Consider the following 22,146-nt stretch of genomic DNA (forward strand, 5'->3'; position numbering starts at 1 on the left):
ACAGGCAAGCAGAAAATTGCTGCCTGCAGGACAAAGGATGATGGCAACACTTCATTTTCTGCAGTTCTCAGCAGTCAGCAGCGAGGTGATGTGAATAACATCCACAGTGGGCAGGAAGAGCCCCCCTGAATCACGTTGGGTTTTTGGCTCCTAGTTTATCCCTAAATTGTCTATTGCCAAATGCAAGAATAGTGATTTCTGAAGAACAAGGAAGCAAATCAGGAAATACAAGACATTCCCTTTTTCATGAATGTCACCCTTGGGGTGTGGGGATATATATTTACGTACAGATACGTGAGGGATTTGCACAGATCAGTCCCATTGACTCACGGTTAGCTGCTATACGTATTTGTAGGATACATTTCTATGTTTAGTCCTCTACATTTATTTTATTGCTGGATATGAGGAGACGTGCACATGTGCTTTGTTCTGACACTTTATAAGAACAGTATTTAATAGCACTATTATTTTTTTCCCTAAGATGTATATATCTGTTTGAACAGACGATGCATTGTAAGAGTGTATTTCTCACGAACTATAATTAAAAACGAACAACTCTCCACATAGGATAACAATACCATAATATACTTGCTCTCCTCACAGAAATTTAAACAAGTCGACATGCTGAGTGAATAATGATCCTACGTTTATGCAACACTTATTTTCCCTGAGTAGCTACAAGCCCTTGGTACACCAATGCCCAGACTGTATGAGGCATTACAACGGGGTCTGAACACATGCAGCAGGGAATAAATTGTACTCTTCAACCCTTCCACCTTCCCAGCACCTCAAGCTCTCCTTGCACTGCAAAACCTCTCACCCAGCCACCACGTCCCTTCATTCTCCCACTCTCTCCTTTCTGCCTTTCAGATCTGGAAGCCCTTTTTCTTCTCTGTGTAAGGCTGCTTCTGACAGCCCTCCTAAACCCCTCCCCAAACCTCATATTTCTCCAGTGAAGCAATTTCTTCACTCACCACATCAGTGTTGGCTATACAAGGTCAGGGGACTTTGCCAAGAACTGTGACATTTTCCTTAAGCCCATCTTCTCGTCCCTCTCTGTCCAGAAACTTAATAGTCCCCAACACAGTGGTTGTAGTTGTGACTGAGCTGTCACAAACAAGATGGCCGGTCGTGGTGGCATCATGGGATTCAGAAACACACGCACAGCATTGGGAGAGGTAAGGCTTCAGCCCTGTTAGTCCCCCTTCCTCCCTCCACTAGCAGATCCATACTCATCATCACATCACACTGTATATATCTGAAAACTGTGACCCTATGCAGGAGCCCAGAGTTTCAACAGCAGATTTCTCATTCTCCACACCCTGTGCCAAAGCAGATGGGCAGAGGAAGCTTGGCGAGTAAACAGCATGCTTGACATTACGGAGCAAGGCTGCAGCAGAACAATTTCTGGATGCCAACCCAGGGCCCCAGTCCCGAAACCAGCCCTTTCCTTCTGGACACCTACCACATAGGTATGTGTTCAAAATGTTTCGCTTACCTATTCAGATCGTAGCTGCCTGTGAGGCAGATCCTTGCACCAGGTTGAGCACTGAGCTCCACCACAGCAACTGGGGAGCTGCCTTCACCTCTATGGAGAGTATGTCTGCAGGCTGCGGCGTAAGAGAGGACATCTTTTGTGGGATGTGGCTTTTGAGTATGGGAGCAATCAGCTGACGCTGGAGCGCAGAGCCAGCAGGGCCAAGGTAGCGGAAAGGCAGGGTGAGGCCCTGGCTGGCCATACAGGCAGCTCCATTGCCTTCCTCATACAAAGGTCCAGCAAACCAAGGCTGACTCTCAGGACAGAAGGAGCAGAGCAGCACAGCAACTTCCCCCTTCATGTAAAACCATGAATAGGCAGTACAGTGGAGGCTAGTGGAGGAGATATTTCAGCATGTACCTTTTCATTAGACCACCCTTACGTTTGGTAAATGAATCTCCAGTGCTTTTAAAAATGGCTTCGCTGTGATGCGTTCCAGGGCCCATCATCACAGATCCAAGAATAACTTTTGCACATGCAGTAGTTCAAACTTAGTATTCACACAGTAGCCAGCACCAACGGTCCTTTCTCTGCCTATGCAGCTATTCCCTTATCTCAGCCTATCTAATAGCCGCAGGAACACAGCGGGTGACATTCCCTTCTGTCCTGAAGCCCTCCCAGCTAAACCAGTGCAAAACACCTTTGTCCTGCTCAGTTCCAGCCCCAGCTCTCTCCACCGCTCTGGCAGGGGCTAAAACCGCCTGAGGGATACTCTCATCTCAGCCATCTGGCAGTGGTCCCCAGGGGACGGTCCTCCAGCTCCGAACTGTCAGTGTGCTGCCAGCTGAGTGCTCCCCGCTCCTGGAACAACTCCCAGCCAGCCGGCCACTGCCAGCCTCCAGCCTCTCCTTCCCACCAGCACAGAAGAAAGGAGCCAGTTCAAGGATGGCAGAGGAGGAAATTGAGCTTGGACCCTCCAGAGAAGCGTTTGCTTTCCCTCGCTTGCCAGGAAACACTAAAGTACAGGTTTTGTGAAGGTGTGTCAACCCCTGTCATTTAATGAGTTAGCACTGGCCCTTTTCATCTTCGAAGCTCTTTACCATCAGCTGGCCATGGTCTCCTCTCAGTAACCACCAGGCAACCGTGCTGGAACCAGTGGCAGCGAGCAGAGCCTGTCCCCTTCCCAAATGACTCAGGCCCCGCAAGGGTACCCTTGCAGGGCAGGCAAGGTCAGTGTTATTATTCCCTCTGACAGATGGGAAAACTGAGAGGAGGTGTGATGGTGAGATTTGCCCAGGGCCTTCCTGCTAACCTGCACTGCGAATGCATGAATTACTCAGCCCTGCGCTTCAGCCAGTTGGCTTGAACTGCCTCGGGTGCTCATCGCTGCAAACCACTGACAAAAGCATAAGTGCATCAGCGCTGGGTCAAGCCAAGGTCCCGTCTCCCCCTGTACCCCGTCTCTGGTGAAGTGCATGGGTGGGCGTTGGCAGGAAGGCTATGCCAACAAGGCTGGTACGGAGCATCTCCCTTCCAGTATGCCTTGAAAAACGAGCAATTCCTTTCTATCCCCATCACCTCTCATAATGATTAAAGCATTGAATCATGCTTTTTGGCTTGCAGTGCTTGCATTGTGCAGGTCTGTTTGAGTGGAAGAAAGGAAACACTTTGATGATCTTAATCAGAACTTCCCTCTAAACACACGTTTCCGTCCCCACCACGGCAGGAGCAAACACAGCACTCTGCTACCTTAGAGCTCGCATCCAAAATGTGCTTCCAGCCCCAAAGGTCACCAGAAACAGAGGAAAAAATATAACCCTGCTCTCAAACTGTTAGCCAGACCGAAGGAAAAATTCCTCTCCAGTTGCAAGAGCAAGAAAGTTTCCGGTAGGCGGTGGGGCGTCAATGGGAGATCAATGCATTTCAGCCTGGTTCCAAAGCCACTGAGGTCAAGAGGAGCTTTTCAGTGGGGTCCAGATCAGGTCCTCAGGGAGCACATATCATCGACAGCAAGACCAGCCATATGGATCCAAGATCTAAACCGTGTCATAAGAGCATACAGCAATGCTTCAAGCAGGCGCTGAAGAGAGAATTATTCACCATATGCTATTGATCTTCTCTTCTACCTTGTGAAGATGTTTTATATACTTTGCATCAGAGGTAAAATTTACTCAAGGAATGTAATAAACAGTATTGCCACTAAGACGGCACACAAACTTTACACTACTGGCAGATTAAAAAGTCATTCGCTCCCTAGCTATTTCCTCCTGCACGTACCAAAGAAGTCCAAGTGTGGATAAATTTAACACAGATGATTCTCATTTTTTTGCTTCTGGAAAATGTTGCCCTGGCAGATCTCAGAGTCAAGCTATACATCTGTCACTCCCTCCAGTCAAGTCCTTGGGAATCTGTATTTATAGTCCTAGGCTTTGTACAGTTAGAGTCTGTGCCAAAGCCTGCTGCAGTCAATGGAAATCTTGGAAAAAAGCCTCAGAAATGTTTTATAAAAGCACAGTTTTGACTAGAATATGTTAAAATGCTAGAATATGTAAAAAAATTCAAAAACATTTTTTAAACATTTCAAAGAACAACCTATCCAGCCATAGGCTTTATATAGCAGATTCTGAAATCAGCTGTGGATGTGTGCTGCTGAAAATGCTCAGGGCAGTGAGATTACCTGAGCAAAACATATTACCTGCTGTGCACAGCACCCTGCGCCCCTCCAGCGCTTCAGCCTCTGAGCTGGGTCAGAGGGAGTTTTGCGTAGCTGCTTCAGGTGAACTCCAATTCCACTTTAGCCTACCTTTCTGTTAAACAAATGCCATTCTACAACCTCATTGTCTGCTGTTACCAATCACTAAGGAACCAGGGGGTGTGCATATTAATAAAAGCAGGGAAATTTTTCTCCCTTTTTAAGTTTGCAGGGAACAACAGCATTTCCTGCAAGAATTTTTGGATGAGCACAATCTTCCTCTGGGACTCCACTGTAAAATATTGGCTTTTTTGGATGACTGCAAAAATGTCAATGTATCTTTTGTCCTGGACTCCTTCAACTTTTGCCAGGTTTTATAATCCCCTTGAAATCTGGCCTACAAGAGTCCAGAATGTCTGATCCATAGGTCAGGGATGCACATACCATGAAGGGGGGGGAACCAAAAAAACTTCAGGGCAATAAATGGATGAGGGAAAAATATACATTATAACTTTAAAATCCTGGAGCAACTGAAGTAAGTTATAGGAAGTCCTATAAGCAACGTCAAAACAACAGCATTTCCAGCTGAGATAACCAAGGGGAAAAAAAAAAAATTAAAATGCTAACCAGGTGCATTTGTAGGTAGTACAGACTCCACAAATCTTCTCCAGTATACATGACTTCTCAAGGTTGAAGAAGGTCTGAACCAACCTCGCTTAGCCTTGCAGAGCTGGCATAGGCCTCCAAGCTAACAGGATCTGGCAAGCCTGGAGCCAGCTTTAGCATCACTTAGGAACAAAGCATAACGAAGCCAAATGTCTTCCAATGGTCCCACATTCACGTGTATTTTAGTGTCATCTACAGCAAACCTGTGGCTGAGGATATATAAAAGAAGACAGTGATACATTGGCCCATGGGTTTCCCATGCAGCATCTGTACCGCCAAATTTCCCGTGCAGATGCCCCAGTTTCAGTATTTAGGCACTTCTGTGCTAAAAGAGCAACGTCAGAGGTGATCCAGGGCTCACTCCTGCCTGCACGCTGCCTGCATTGTTGGATTTAGCTTGTCTACTGCCAGACCATAGCTTGGATGTAAGACCCATAGGGCAGCATCCTTAGGGAAGACTGAGCTCAGCTGTAAAAAACATTTATGGCACAGCATGTCCTTATGTCCTTTGCTTCTGCTCAGATTTTAGAACAGGCCTGTGTGCCACCAGTTTGTGTACCAGGTGAGCCAGGTCTCAGCATAGACTTGTTTGGATTCTTAAAACCCTGCCTGGGGAGTTCTGTGTGCAAAAGGCAGTAAGAGCCCACGAGCCCCCAAGCATTGCCCAGCCAGCTCTGCTAGGAACCCAGGTGGCCACCTCTGAGCAGCACAGTTTTCATGGTGCTGCATAGCCAAGGACAGGAGGGCTGACAAGGTCCAAAATTAGGGGCTCCTCTGCCCAGGTCATCTGTTAAACCTCATCTAGGAAGTGTCCTCACTACACATGCAGCCAATTCATTCCCCCCCCAAAAATGTGAAATAAGTAGAACAATTTACTCTTACTCTGCTTCTCCACCCTTTTTACAGCAAGAAGCTTCATCCACAACGTGGGAATCCCAGGCATAATTTCCTCTTCTAAGAGTAGGAATATGTGCGTCCTAGATACACGCTGTAACTACCAAATAACAGGTTCTATCCTGGGGAGGTGCTTCACGCCCAAAATAAAACAGGGACACTTGGCAAGAGACAAGATTTGGTGAGGGAATCAGAAGCTGTCAAGGGAAGTTCTGCTGCTGCAACGGTTGTCAAGAGGAAGAGGCTGTAAGATGACGGAGGCCATGGTGCAAGGTCACTGCTAACTTCGGCAGTCTGGGTCAGGGTCCAAATTCTTAGCTCCCCATCTCACGTGAATGCTGGATTTTTAGAAATTTCCTTATAAATTTTATGTAACTTCTCTTCCTCTTCATGAGGCTGATGCTGTGTACCTGCTTCTTTTACGTGCCATGATACAATGAGATCTGTTTAATGTACTTCACAGTCTGATGCTAGTGAGTGGCTTTTGTATGCCTCACACAGTTGGCTTGCTACATGCTTGGGCAGATGCGTGCCCCAGGACTCCAGGAATGTCTCTGTTTCCAGGATGTACCTGTTGGTTTTATAATATGCAAATATTTGTTCGCTGTTTTGGTAACTTCATGAAGTTATAAGCCAGGGAAATTGAGAGTGAATAGTTTTATACTGCACAAATCCAAAGCACACCTCCAGTGTGTGTAAATCAGTGTAGCTCCACTGACTCGGATGGAGTTGGGTCGATTTATGCTAGGTGAGGAGCTCATGTGACTGGAGACATAATCTCACAATGGCCTATAATAAGACACCATCCTGCTTTTTCTCTCTGTGAATGTACTTGCTGCATCTTTGCAGATGATTGCATGTTATGCCACGCGCTGGCCCTTCACACACAGGAACTGGCACTGATGCTTATTAAAAGTATTGCATGAGGTGAGAGGGAGAAAACCACAGCGATGACAACAAGAACTTGGCATTGCTTTAGTCCCATCTGAGCCCTGTTTTGATACCAGGGTTATTCCAGAGGCTCTGCCTGCCTGCTCTGCATAGGCACGAATGGCAGCCTTTGATTCCTGGGTGGCACCAGCTCCTGCCCTTTGCTGTGGCTTTAAGACACAAGTGCATTGTAAGTGCCTGGCTGCAGTTCTTAAGAATACCAGCACTTTGGGCTCTTGGAGCAGCTGCATCCTTATCCCCAGCATCTGAAAACCACTTGTATTATTAAAGTGGCAGATTTCAGAACTGGCATTTCCCCATAACCACAGGTATTTTAAATATTTAGCAAAATAAGATGGCACTCTGGAATGGTTCTTATGGGTGCTGTGTAGTGCTTAGGCAGGAGACAAAAAATACCAGAGTCGGCTCTGTGCGAGACTAGTACTGGATGCCATTCCTCCCCTCTCTCAGGCAGGATGCAGCCACTGCTCTCACAAAACCACAAAGATTCTTCTACAAGCATTGTTCTTCTTGAAACTTTTCATGTCCTTGTACACAAAATGCTGCAAGACTCATAACCTACTTAAGGTTGGTAATGCAAAGTGGGAAATAGTTGTCCCCAGGAAGCAGCTAGCTGATGAAAGTTCCACTGGTGTGAATAACCAGCACAATTACAGGGAAAGGCAGCCATCTTCAATGAACTGGTAATGGGACACTGAGCCTCTAACTGTTAGATCAAAGTGCGAATGTGTCCCAGAGCAGCACTGACTCACGTTATTTCATGTCCTATGGGAAACGTGCTAGTAAGGCTTATTCCAGCTCCCTAACTCACCAGAACCATTGAAACCAAAGGAGCTGGAGCCTCCAGCAGACTGAGATGCTTCTGTTGGTCCTACCAGAATCATATATACACCTTCAGAAACCTGACCTTACTTGACTCCACCACAAGGGCCACCACTGCCACTCACACAGACTGTCTCAATTTTTGGCCAAGGACAGAAACAGCATGAAAACGAGAATCCCATTTTAGCACTTATGTCAATTATTTATTCATGAATGCTGATTTATTCATCAAGATGTCTGCCTTCAGCTGTGATTTAACAGCTTTGCTAAACATGGGTTTCATTTAAGTAACAAGGAACTTCACTCTTGGTCCTTCATCTATCTAATAAGGACCAGCAGGGGTCCTTATTTAATAAGGACTGCAAGTGGACCGATCTGAATTCTAGCTTTAATAGACAATATTAATAGCAAAGATTAATTTCCTCCACTGCAGGAATGAGCATTAGGATGAGCATTATGAGGAAGTCAGGCTAAATAATTGTTATCTCTAAGCCTTAATATCTATTTAGGTAGTCATTTTACAGTAACAATTAGATCTATACAAAAGGCAGATAACACATAGGAAAAGCAAATGCTCTGTGGGCCTTTCTGGACCATAAATATCTATCACCTGGTTGCCCAACACTGTGTGGAACCTGAGTCAAAGAACCCAGGTGGCCCTCCCAGTTCTATATTTGTACTGAATATAAAGTAATTCATTTATTGGTCAGAGAAGATATATTACAGGTATCTCCAATTCAGATAAAAAATAAAAGCCTTTCCACAGTCACCCAACCATGAATTACCAGGACTTTATACAACATGCTGCAGGGAAGGTTCGTTGTAATGTTAGATACGGTACAGCAAGTCTGAATTGCGATATGAATTCTTAGTCTAAGCAAATTCACTCTGTAAAATGAAAAGTTCCTACATGATGTTGTTCTTGCACATTTGAAGGGGTAAGACTGGATTCCTGGCAGGTCAGTAAGGATATTTAATACGAATGGAATAGGCAGGGGTCAATGTACCTAGAAAGTGTCCCAACACCTAAAAGGAAATGCAAGCCAGTAAGTAATATCATCTGATCGTGACCGAGTCACCACAAACTAGCCTGAGCTGTGGTAAATGGCTACGGGTACAGTTTTAGCCCATGGCAATTATGACCCTCTAGTAATGTTCTGCTTCTCAACTGCAATGGTCTAGGAGCTGACCGTGGTTCAGCTCAGAAGCAAGACTGCATGCATGCTACCTCTTACTACCACAGCTGAGCTGAAGGAAAAAATTACCAGCCCCAGCTCTACCACAGCCTCCCTACTGGCATCCGCTGTTCCCTCGCACCTCTCGGTATGGTGCTCAGGCAAACAGTTGCCAGGCTCTCCCACCAAAGGGGCTAGACTGATCAGTTTAAATGGTCCCAAAGAGGTTACAAAATCCTCAGACAACAAACTCAGCAAGCAAACTAGGCTGGGTAGAGGAGAGGTGGAGAGGGAGCTACAGGCGGTGACCTCTTAAGCCGGCCAACAGAAGACATGTACCCACAACCTAGCTTGTCAAAAAGCAGTAGCTCAGTCACATGGAAGTGTGTGAAAATACCCAAAGCCACATATTGCTCTGCTTTCTCCCCTTTGGATGGTGTTTATTAATGAATCCTTCTACAAGTCTGGGGGAATGACACTGGGATGAAACAAAGTATGTATTGGCAGTGAGTATGCACCATGGTTTGCTATATGCTTTGCATGCGTTTTTAAGTGCCAATGTTTTTCTTCTTAATTTTTTTTTTTTCAAAGCCTGGCATATTACCATGACAGTTTTACAGTGAGACACCAGTCCAACATGCTGACATCAACTAAAAAGGCATAGCAACAACCTAGCCCTTTCACATACTTTACGAGTACAATGTGTTAGTGTTAAGCAATATTTGAAGAAATACTAGGCAAAATAGTTCCCAGGAAGACATGGATTCTGTCTTTATGCAGGCAAAGAAATACATGACCGAAAAAAAATCCTAATGACATTGCTGATGACGCACCTAGTCAAGGAGCAGTTGTGAGACTGAAGTTTAAGAAATGACCCATGAAAGACCATCCTCTGTTTTCAGTTTGTTTGCTCTACTTTTATGCTGGCAATAGTTGTTTGGTAACACTAAGTAACATAATAGGGTAAGAGGTTTGCTTATTTGGCATCTAGTGAAGATAGAGAGGTAAGAAAAAGATGTGCCAATAATGATTTATATTAAAAAGGGTTGAGGTGGGCAGTGTACTCCTCTGGAACCACACTAAAGCCCCAAAGCAATGGCACCTTTGCACTATGAAAGGTCTGCATGTTTCACAAAGAAAACGGAACTTAATCTCCAGCAATGGACAGATAAAGGGTTCCGCTCAATCTCTGCTGACATACAGTCCTTCTTCGCTACTTACAATGTTCACATCTTACGTAATTCACTCAGTTTCCCCCTCCCACCTCCTCCTTTGCCTTGTTCAGAGATGGAAATATTCTGCTGGCTGGTGTGCTGTGGCAGCTGCTCCTCTTGACATTTCTGCTGCAGGCTGCGATACAGACCCTGAGAGTTAGTTCTAATGAAATAGCTAATATAACCCTTCCTCTCCTTTCCTAATATTTCATGTGAAATAGATATTCTAATTTAGGCAATCGTTCCTCTGAGAAGTCTTCCAAGGTTAGTGGAGATTCAAAAATAGTTCGAAACAGCAACAACCAAGCCAAAAGTGCTTCAGGCTTTAATTTTCTTCTGACAACTTTTGCTGCTTATTAGAAGAAGGTAAATGTTATTTCTACCAGGTATCCTGCAAGGAACTTCAGTCTATTAGTTAGTTGCTCCCACTCTTTAGATGGGTGCCTAGGTAAATAGAGTAAGGTACAGAAAGCTAAATTCTGGTGCTGTGAGTATATAGGACACGATGCAATAAGAGAGCATGATTTTGGCTCACTGAGTGCATTTGTAGCTCAAAAAGTTCCACAGAGAAAGTATCTTTACAGAAATTATTAATATTGCATTTATATGATAGAACATCCAAGCTGAGGCTTCATCTGTTGAAGGGAGGAATAAAGCACTGTTTTCTGGATAGGAAAATGAATACAGTGATTGCAACATGAAAAAGTGGCTTACTCTTGGCAGGCCATTTCTCTAATGGGCCTGCAAGAGCTGCTCATTAGGAGTGTTTTAATCACAACCAGTGACCACTGAAGGCTCTGTAAAGACAGCCTCCATTAGTTCCCATCACACTGCAAATACACAGCCCGTGCAAATATTCAGGTTTTTTCAAGCTCTGCGGAGACCACTGGCTAACAAAACCATCAGCATGATACTGAGAAAATTTGACAAAATAAGAAGAAAGCTGAGTGTCCATCAATGAGACCTGGGAACAGAGATATCTACCTCAAATTAACCTTTCTGTGCTTCTGGCCATTACCTGAAGAAATGTGGGACATCTGGGAAGCAGGAATTGCAAATGCAGTCAGTTACCCTCTCAGCTGTGACAGATCTAGTTTGAGTTCTGGTTGTATTGCTCAATAATTTCTTTAGGGAAAGGTATGTCGCAGTATTAATTGAAAAATGGTAATTAATTGACATATACACTCCATCTCAGCAACTAGAAAACATTCGTTCCTGGCACTGGAAAGAGACAACAGTCTCCTCGTCCCAGGTCATTTTACAGCTCTATTAATCACCTGCCTTTACTCCAAAGGAGAACATGTTTACTGCAACTGCTTTGTCTCATGACTGCATACATTTTCGTACCCTGATTCTAGCATAGCCTCCAGGAAACTCTGTCAGTGCAGGCAAGTTACATCATGCAGTTCACAGAGGCACACAACAACGCTGCTCGGCCAGCTCGATTAATATCATCATACGGCATACTGATACTGCTTCTTATTCATGTATGTTTTTCAGATTCCAGGAACAGCTTTACCATCACTAACCAACTAAACAGAATATTGATAGGATGCAAGATTTAACCCATGGTGAATATTTCTCAACACGCGCAACCCCGGTGGAGGCTTGCTGCTAGATAGCCATGGACCTGTTTCCAAGATTACATTTCCATTGGCCTTTTTTTGTATGCTGATGTCTTCTATCCATACATTAAAACAGGGGCTAGGAACATACCTGCCTTGGACATGCACTGGACTACTATAAATCACAAGTCCTAGCAGTGAATTTCCAGGTGTTACAAGCCCCTGAATAGAAATTAGGTACAGCCTGTTGATCATACAGACTCCCCCCAAACCCCCTCTGTCAGCTTCCTCCTTGAAACCTGCATTTCCCTGAAGATCTAGTATTGAATCCTCAGACTCAGCCCAGAGATTATAAATATCCCCTATCATCTCCCACATTCCAGTTAACATTTTGTGAGAAAAAATGAGGAAATACAGCAACACAGCTAGATTTTACATGACATCCTAAAAGAGCTCATTAAAAGCAAACAAACAAGAGGGCTCCCCAAACCCCAAGCCTTTTCTGAAGTGCAGCTTCCCTCCATCTAACTCTGTCCTGCTTCACAAGTCCCTGGGCATCCACCTGTGGCAAGGCAGGCAAATGGGCAGTTCAAGGGGTACCTGCTGTGAGATCTGCGTCCCTTGATCTAGAGCCCAGTTCAGCCCCTTCCCCTCATGCTCTAGCTTTCTTGTGCATCTCCTTCAGCCTTCACCCAGGAGACCTTTAAAACCCTCTTTTATCACCTCTTTAGCTTTGCTGAGTTGCTGGCAAGTTTCCGGCGCTCCTGGAAACAAAGGGTACTAGTTTGTATTAGGAGATAATGCAGTCAATGGAACAAAACCCATTATGTCACCCATCAGCAGCAATCCGGAAAGCCTTTACACTTTGAGTATCAGGAGACACCGCAGCTGTAAACCTCTGCAGTGTATGTATAAGGGCTTGCCTGTCATGTTGAATTTTAGGGACCAGTCTCCAAGCAGAGACACAACTATTTCCTGTCCCTATTCCTGATAAGCAACTGCTAATGAAATCTTTTTTGGATTTTTGCCAAGGGCAAAACAATAGCCTGCTCGAGCACTTCAGCTTGAATGGGTGCGAGCTATTGTGCATCTGCTTAGCCAAATCCTGCGGGAGAGCTGGGTGGGGGAGTATGATCAGTATTCAGCATACATGGAGAGAAGAGAGATGCATATCTGCTTTTTCCTTAATCCCAACATACTCTATTATCCCACTGGGGAGGATGGAGCCATGGAGATACCATTGCAACTATCAGCCGAAGTTGAGAGGTCAATTCTGACAGCAGCAGAGAGTATGCCATGAGCATATGAATGCATTGGCCATGAAGTCACTAACTCACCTGAACAATTTTGTTTTCCTCTTTAAATGTCAGGTTTCACTCTGCCGTATGCTAACCATTATATGATCCCACAAATTAGTCAGAGATTGGGCTAGCAAATATAAGATATGAAGCTGCATCAGGGGAAGTTCAGATTGGACATTGGGAAAAGGTTCTTCACTGAAAGGGTGGTCAGTCACGGGAACAGTCTCCCCAGGGAAGTGGTCATGGCACCAAGCCTGTCAGAGTTCAAGGAGCATCTGGACGATGTTCTTAGTCATATTGTTTAGTTTTAGGTAGTCCTGCAAGGAGCAGGGAGTTGGACTTGATGGTTCTTATGGGTCCCTTCCAACTTGAGATAGTCTATGATTCTATGATTCTATATCAGACAATCAATAAATATGGTCTCTTCAGCAGTTTTAGGGGTGGAAGAAACTTCAAAAATTGAAAGAGGGTATATGAAGTCATGAAACTTGACGTCTATTTCTGTAATATTAGCTTTGGTGTTCGTGAGACTTTCCATGAAAGCAAAGGCATGAAGGAAGAACAGGAAGGTTACATATTAGTAAAAGCCTCTAACTGAGAAAGCTGGGGTTTTTTAATAAATGGAAAATAAAGATGTTTTGTGCTTTGAGAATCCTGAAAGATGATACTATTATATAAGCTAACCACAGACTATGAACATAATTTGTTATCATACTGTTTCAGTAAACATATTTGTCCATCCTCTTTCAACTCTAGCTGTAAAGGAACTATTTTTTTTTCAAATGCAGTCAAAACATATTTCATTGTGCTTATATGCTAGCAGAATGCCTCTCGATTTTACAACGAATTTTCAATTGTTTGAACAAAAGTCTGGATTTGCAACTGCTGGTAGTGAGTGCCTGTTTTTGACACATACCTCTTTCTTAGTCAGCTGCTGCAAATCAGTCATCATGAAATCGGAAATTCATTGCAGAACAAGGTATTGTACACCACAGGAAATGTTCCGTGACTAACAAAGGATAATTTGTTTAATCTGATTTTATTTTCTAAGTTAAGTGTCTCTTCATTTCTTCTTTTAGATTCAGGAACGAACATTGTATTCAAGCGTGTATCTCCTATGTGTACTGCATGAAATTGTACAGACGCAACAGCTTGTCTGTGGAGATCGAAACCAAAGGTCGGCTTGCCTAATGTTGGGATATGGGCCAGGTCTTGTCTATGTTTTTCTCTCTCTCCCGATATCACTCTCGTATTGGTGCCAGGAATTAGGATATTCATCTTCTCTAGGTAAACATCAGTTTATAAAAAGGAGAATATAATTGCACAGAAAAAGCTATGATATGTCTTGGGATTAGTGAATGCGTCCTAATTGAGCTTTAGTGAAAGCGGCAGTTCTGGCATTATTTTTATTCACCTTGTGGAAAATTATTGGAGCATATTTCATATAATTAGGATCAAGAATGGATTTGGCATCACTTCCAGCAAATGCCCCTGAACACTAATCTGGTTTATTTGGCACCACTGCTGAAGCTTCTCTTGTGGGGAATACAATGACAACAATTAACCTGGCAATACAGAACAGAAATGGGAAGTGGGAAATTGTCTTTTCTTTTATCCACATACAGCATGAAGCATGACCTCATTCAGCAACAGAGCAGCAGGGCCTTGAAATTCTCTTCATTTTTTTCCATCTTGAGATGCCCTAAGGAATCTTCTATTTTTTTTCCCATCTCACTCAAAAATCCACATTTTTGTGCTGTCCAAGAGCATCTCAACAAACAGACACATGGGCCCTACTTAAAGTGTTTGTAGCTAAATGTATCGGATTTAACTGGGTGTTGTTGAATGACCAAAAGATTCCTTCCCTTTCTAGAACTAGACCAATACTGACTTTAAACAGCTGTCAGTTCAGAGTGTGAAATCAATAGCAGGATTTGGGCAAGGTCTTTAGGTTACTGCACCAGGAGGTACATTTCTTTTTATTTTAAGTAATTGCATATGATCCGTACAAACTCCAGTTTCTAGTGGGTTCTGTTTTTTCCTTTTCATTGAGTGTTCTGGACAATTCATCAACCCCCCTTTTTTTCCCCCTTTATCCACTGGTTAGAAATACAGCACTGGCAATACATTTTAAGATTTCTAGGTCGGGTGCAGTGACAATTCACCCATCTGTAGCTTTCTTTTCCTTTGATCTAGTCATCAAGCTGGATGATGGCACAGTGAGACTTCGGAAAACTAGTCCTGCAAAGTTTGTTTGCAGGGAGGATGTTTGGAAGAGGAGACTTCCACTAGAAGCAGGACAAAGAGATTAGGTATTAACCTGGGATCTTAAATACTGCAAAGCTCGAGAGTCTTAGAGAGATTTACAGAAACGCAGGGGAACTTAACACAGAAGAGGAAGAGCAGAGCAATTTGGTTTAGCTGCTGAACCAGCTGAGAAAGGGATGCAGAAGAACTCTGTGGGGACGAGTGAGAGAGGAGAGGAGGATCCTGTGTAGTCAGGAAGCCTTAAACCCAAAGAACACTATCAAGTGGTGAGGAAATTTAAACAGGGAAATATGTAGAGCTGCATATTGGCACTATGTGGGGTTTTGTGGTTTTTTTCTGGAGCAGTATATTTCTTTTGCCAGATGTAGGACCTAAGAACACAAGAAATGCCTTGCCCAGACTCATATTCTGTCCCTGATCATGGCAGTAGGAAACATGATCCAGGCAAGCGTGCTTGTTTAATTTAGGAGTAGTCACAAAATCTGCCTTTTTCCCCTGTCCCCGCTGGCCAGAGAGGTGAGCTGGGAACCCTCAAGCACTCGCAGCACTGGAGCTCAAGGCAGGAATTTGCTAAAGGTGCTGGGCAGCCCAAGGAGGACAGCTGTGGGGCTGGGACATACGATTTCTACACAAAGTCCCATTTCTTCTAGGGGAAAGACAGAGAGAGTCTGTGGCCAAACAATGTGTGAGAGAGGCTGAGAAAAGGGCAAGCACTGCGATATGCTTAGGTGTAGAGCACATGAAAAGCCTCCTGTAGACTCAGTGTAGTGGGGACGAGGCATAAAATCCTGGTGAGAGCCACGCTAGTGTTTATGAGAAGCAGCTGGAGATCACAGGACTGTATTTCAGTCATATCATTAAAAATCTTTCCAAACACAACAGATTTGGGGAATGCTGTCAGGTCTAGCCCCGTCCTTTCTGAAATCCTGGGAAAACAGAAGAGACTCACAGCCTGTCCTGATCATTAACACCCCCCTCCCCACAGCCCCCGAACAGCCTCAAGCAAATGCCAAAGCTGAGAGCTCCTCACAGAAAGTGTCCTTCCATTATCTTGAGCTCCAATCTGTGCTCTATCCTTTTCTTCAACAGCAGAAAAGAGATGTGGTAAGTAAATCCCGTGCAAGCCGTTCACATCAAAACCAACAGCTGATATTGTAAGATTGCTGCTCATGATAAAATACCTTGTTTAGTAAGAGAGTAGCTGCCTACAGCTCCTGGATTGACTGTAGATGTAGCCCAAAGACGAGCATGTTGCAGCAATCTAGCTGTGAAGCAACAAGTAACTGACTTGCAATAGCAAGGCCCGCTATGGGGAAAAAATACGTTGTCGCAACCTCCCGTCCAGACAAAAATGAGAAACTTTCTAGAAACTGCTTATTTGGGATTGTGCAACAGGAATCCACCTAGAGCCTCCATGTGCAAACCAACAAATGGCAGGCACACATCTTCCACAAGGAGTGGAAAAGACTATTTTTCCAAGGCAAATAAGTCAATTTTGCCAGGCGTAATTTCTGCCAAGACATTTCATCATGAGCTCAGTCCTTCACCAACAATCTGTGTGGTTTTCAACAGCACCAGCCTTGTCAGGTGAGGCAGAGAAAGGGGACTGGTTATTGTCAACACAGCTGCAGTACCGCGGCCTATTTTTCCTATTCTGTCCCCAAAAAACGTCCTTTACAAAGCAGAGAGGAGCAAAGGGCAGGACAAACGGCACTGCACCCAGGAGGATCTGCCCCTTGCTCTGGAAATGTCTGGTGTGGAAGGAGTGGCAAACCTCTAACGCCAGTCCTCCCCACTGCTGCCATCAGTAGGGAACTGAGCAATGCCCTGTGGCTGCGGCTGGTGCCTGTCCCATGTCATGTCCCCCTGCAGTTTTATTCATGCTGCTGCCCCTCACCCGCCCCTCCATGGCATCTGCACTTGGAAAGTGATACAGGCCACAGTGCTGCTCCAGACCCCACCCTGTGCAGGAGATATTCTGGCTCATTTTCCAGCAGTTTTTGTTAAATTAAACATTTTGGGTTTATACACACATGCCATTGTATCCTATTTTTAAACTTAGAGGCTCTTAAATTCATCCTTGGCTCAAAAATCTTGGATACCCACCTTCTGGCACCTAAGTTTAAAAAATCTGGCCTGAATCCTTGATGTCCTCTCTCGTGTCAGACATTGCACAGCCCTCTAAATGGTGACAGCTAATACATTGCATATGCTGCAATACCAAGTTCTGTGAGCAGAAAATGGGGTGCTACCCTTAACCATGAATTTCCTTCTCTTCTCTGTTTTTCTAAAAATCTGTGTAATAACAATTAGCACAGCTTAAATGTGTACCTTACATTTTCACAGGTTTCAGCCACAAATATTTTTACCTCACACTACATCTGAAGTAGAAAAATGGCAATGTTCCCTGTCAGCACAAAGAGAAGTGAAAGATAATAAATCACTGACTCATAAACTGCACCTAAGAATCAATAAAATGTAAACGGCTACAAAATAGAAGGTAGAAATACATTAAATATGAATGATAAGAAAGAGGAATAAGACTGGAAAATGATAAGGCTGTGTATTTCATTACATGAGACAGAAGTGATGGAGAACAGTTCTGGGTTGGTAAAAGGAGAGAAGTTCTTTGCAAATAAAGTGGTATCTGACCATGTAACCCCATCCACTATCCCCCTAATGGAGATAGAATATATCATATGAGTGTCAACAACTTTTAGAAACTTTACACATTGCTGATTACAAATGAAAATGTAATGCAGTCTACATGTGTTCTGGCTCTTATCTCTCCTCCAGGGGAAAGCATTAAAGCTTCAGCCTGCCCTGGAAAATGTAGTATTCAGATATCTGTGACCAGTATGTGCAGAGAAGAGAAGATAAGGTGCATATCAAGCCTATATCTGTGGCATGGGTCTCAGAGTCTAGAGACAGATGAATGAATGCATATGAAGACTGACTGAAAATTTTCTCATTAAACCTTTGCTTTCCCCAGAAGTAGTTACTCTCTACAGAGTATTTTCTGTTTTGAAGGAAAAGCTCACCAAAAAGATTTTAGCCAATATCCTCAATAGGCAATGCTTCCCCCCCCCCCCTTCTTTTTCTTGTAAGAAATAAATAGCCTATTCTTGAGCAAAGATACTGTGTATACATTAAAGACTCCCTGGAGAAAGTTCAGCCTGCTAGCCTACCATGGAAGGTAAGGGGTAAGCTGTTAATGGTTGCAGGATGACATCAGAAATATGGACTGTGAGAGAGATCTGGATCCTTGAAGAATGACTAGTCCTGAACAATAGCAGATAAATAAATCAGAGCAAAGCCACAGGTAGCTGCTTGGATGAACAGTGGCCTGCTGGTCAACTTAATAAGAAAAACAGTAGTACCAGTCAGTAGCCCATACTGGCAGTGTAGGTGTGATGAATAAGGTAGAGTTTCAACTTCAAACTTCCGAGCAAGGCTCTTGAGTTTCACAGCTAGAAGTACAATCAGTTTTGTATGGTCAGCAATTTATTTTACTGCTTTAGAAACTTAAGGATAAAAAATGCAAATGCACCTTTGATGTGTTGATTACTCAGGGATGTACAAAACCATGAACAGTGGTGGTAATGAAATGTCTCCTGGGTGCCTTGGAACATCACAGGAGGACCGGGGCGAGGTTCCCTAGGAAACCAGAGATGCACTCCAAAGCATGTGCAAGCTTGGCCAACTGACAGCCACTCAGTTGTGCTCTGAACATCACTGCTAGAAGGTATGTGATTCAACTCCAGTGTGTAGTTGGTAGGACTAATTGCGGAAAGCCTAAAGGAGGTTGGGATAGATTTGTTCCTGGTTGCATAAATGTTCAGACCTCTAAAAGAAAGAAGAGACTGCTAGTTATCCAAAATGGGAGGGAGAGGGGGGTGAATAACACCTTCCATTAATCTAATGACTGAATCTATTGATCTTAGTGCCAGATTCTCCTGACCTAAATTCCACTTAAATCCCTGTTCCTACTGTTTTCCATTGGCTGGCACCCCAAAAGCTTCTCAGTAATTATTCCAGAGATGTGAGTAAGGCTCAGAGCACAGAGCCACCAGTGGTCAACACTAAGTAGTCAGATTTATGTAGAATCTAGTCCTGCCAAAACTGGGTCTTGGGATTAGACTGTACCTCCAAGGTGCTTATGAAGGAAGGAAGCCCACAGACCCAGTGCTTGACCTTGCCGCCTCTGACTTTTAGATAAAATAACCAATTTAGCATCTCTTGGGAAATACAGTTTATCACCTCTCCTAAACCTCGTTTTCCTTCTGTATCCCAGCACCTCCAACCCCTCATTGAGTTTGCTCAGGAGAGAGTTAAGACTGTACTGTACGTGTGACCCAGCAGGGGAATGTGAAGAGAAGAAAACAATTACTTTTGCCCTCCTTTACAACCTGATTCCCAACCCTTTGCAGATCCTTTGTCTCTTACTACAAAAAGTGATGACCCTTTTTGTAAGGGCAGAATAGTGGAATTTCCCACGCAGCTAGGGGAGGCACGACACAACTGAACTTCTTTCCAGTCACATTTCTCTGACTCCTTTAGCACAAGCCCCTGGATCCACCAAAGACGGAAAAGCAGTCATAGAGATTTCAAAATGCTGTCTATGACTCAGCAGTGAGTCCTTCGCAATGTCCTGTGGATCAAGTACCCTTAAGATCCAATATTTGAGGACTGGGACGTTTGGAGTGGAAAGGGTCTGCCACGTATGAACTTTCTTACAGAATTTTCCATGGATTGAAGAAGGACTGTTGTTCCTGAACTCCCATGCCTTGCTATGAGATAGAGCAGACAGGTGTGGCTGTAACTCCAGCACAAGTAATAAATACAATTTAGCAGCTACATTAGCATAATTGCTTGCCTAGTCAGCTAGCATGCAAAGTGCACAAACAAGTATCATAACAGTTTTATTACATGTACATGCTTGTGTTTCCTTGAGACGTGATAAAACAAACAGATCAGTAATTTTAATACGAGCAGTAAAAAAACTAAAAAATGCAATGAGTAATTTAAAACAAACCTTAAGAAAATTGTGTCTTTAAGAAATCTTCTCCAAGCTGCACCCCAATTGTATTTTATCAACATGAAAGAAAAGATATTATGACTAAATGTATTACCGATCACAAAAGCTTACATTTAGGTAGATTTTGTTTTGCTCCATTATGAAATATACTTCACTGCAGTAATTTATACTCTTCAGTGTAAAACCAACAGGTGTGATTCCATCTGGAAACATTTTAAATGGATGATTGGTTGAGAAATGTCCCCACCCTTTCTTTGTTCAAGCAACAGATAAGGAATGTGCCTCTTATTTCTCAAGTAGAGTATTTAGTTCTTGCTGATAAGATTGTACAGTGCCTTTTGAAGAGCTTGAATGTTAGTGAATTATAACTGCTTTAAATACATTCTAACAATCCGCTATAATTTCACAAACATTACATGAGCTAGCTAGCAAGTTTGTTAGTCAAAACAAAAAAGGTAAAACACCTTTGATGTTACACTGACATGCGCTCAACTGTTAAATGAAGTAAAATCAGCTGTTGGAGTTTGTTCATTTTACAAATGGCACATTGTGTATGTTACAGTGAACAGTGGGAGCGGTGAGCAAGATGTGACTGAAGTGGTCTGTCAAACCCTCGGTTTGATTTATAATAATGGGGTTGCATTGACATGAGAGTAAAATACAGCAAAGCATATCTTCACTGTGAGTAATACAGACTCATTTATACATTATAGTAGTATTAAATAAAAAGTCTCGATCACTTTCTAAAGTAGTCCCACAATGAATGTGGTTATAGTGCCATGGGACAAATACTGCTTTGCAGGCAGTGATCAAACAGAGAGAAAAAAATTGAACCCCCTTTTTTCCCTTGAGTTTCCAGTCCTCAGACTGGTGGAGCGAAGGGAGTTGAAATAGCATACATTTTCCTGTTGTGGGTCTAAAGAAAGGCTAATCCTGGCCTTTCTCTGGAACAGAGAACAAGCACAACAGTGGCTTCATGACGTAACTTGCCCAGTTTCAGTCCTCAAAGAATCTGGTCCCTTTGATTCTCAGTCGGACTGTTTGCAGGAAAGGGCTCGGTAGGACTTCAAGAAAACGTCGACATAGTTTCAGAGATGTCAGTGACAAATCCATCTCAGCTATAAAGCAGTTACTGCAGGAACACAGAGAAATCTATGCATTTATCTTCAAGATTCGCAACCCTTCCACATGAATGTACGAATTAGGAACCACAACATCTTATTTCTTTTCTTAATACCCTAATTGTAAATGGACAACAAATGTTATTTACCAGTGGTTGAGCAAGAGAATGTCATTGTTTAAGCATGGAAATGGAATTTAAAGTTCTGCATTCAATTACGTTTGGGGTTGCCTTTCATTTGGAGTTAAACCTGGAGATTTAAAAAAAAATGTGGCTCCAATATTGTTTCTCTTTGTAGAATGGGAAGAATGTTAAAGAACACATACAAGCTGCCTGTAACAGCATGAAGATTGTCTAAAACATAGTAAACCTCTTAGTTGTTCAAATAATCATGCATTGTATGAACATAGCTATTTTGCGTTGTTTGACTTTCCAACCACTACATTATGTGGCAGATTTTATAAACCAGAAGTTTCTGAAGTCTCATTTCTATTTCTTCTCTTTCTTTTTTCTAAGATACATTTTCTGTGAAAATGGTTCTTTCCTTTCTTTATCTCTCCCAGAGACCTCAACTTCTGGTGCACCTACTCGGTGTCAAAAGCAAAGTCATTATAAGAAAACTGCATTTTTTTTCCTTTCCAGCCTGAACTGAGAGATTCTATACATCTGCTAGTAACTTTGTAAATCCAAACTCTGATAAATTAAACACACAGCATTCTTCTCAGGCCACGAAAAGAAAAAGAAGACTGAGTACTGAAAGGAAGACTGAGTGAAACAAAAAAACCCCCAACAAAATAGAAGGACTATCTTCTAGGCTTTAAGGCACAGGCCAGATTGAAGATGAGGTGTACAGTTTCTGCAGCACTGGTAGGGAAGTGCAGGCCAGGGCTGGAGCGGTGAGTTATTGGGAATGTGCAGCTTAAAATCTGTTAACCCCAGAAAGCTGCTCTGCCCTTCGCTCTT

At 43.3% G+C, this 22,146-nt stretch overlaps 1 long non-coding RNA gene across 1 annotated transcript; it reads left to right on the forward strand.

The window, feature by feature from the left end:
- The first annotated feature begins 1,071 nt into the window (after positions 1-1,071).
- LOC128142396 (uncharacterized) lies at positions 1,072-5,932 on the forward strand. The gene is made up of 3 exons (XR_008235393.1): positions 1,072-1,178; positions 1,282-1,472; positions 5,742-5,932. It is a non-coding gene; the product is annotated as an uncharacterized LOC128142396 (long non-coding RNA).
- The last annotated feature ends 16,214 nt before the right edge of the window (positions 5,933-22,146 follow it).

Source organism: Harpia harpyja, chromosome 1 (genome assembly GCF_026419915.1).
Source record: "Harpia harpyja isolate bHarHar1 chromosome 1, bHarHar1 primary haplotype, whole genome shotgun sequence".
Taxonomy (NCBI): domain Eukaryota; kingdom Metazoa; phylum Chordata; class Aves; order Accipitriformes; family Accipitridae; genus Harpia; species Harpia harpyja.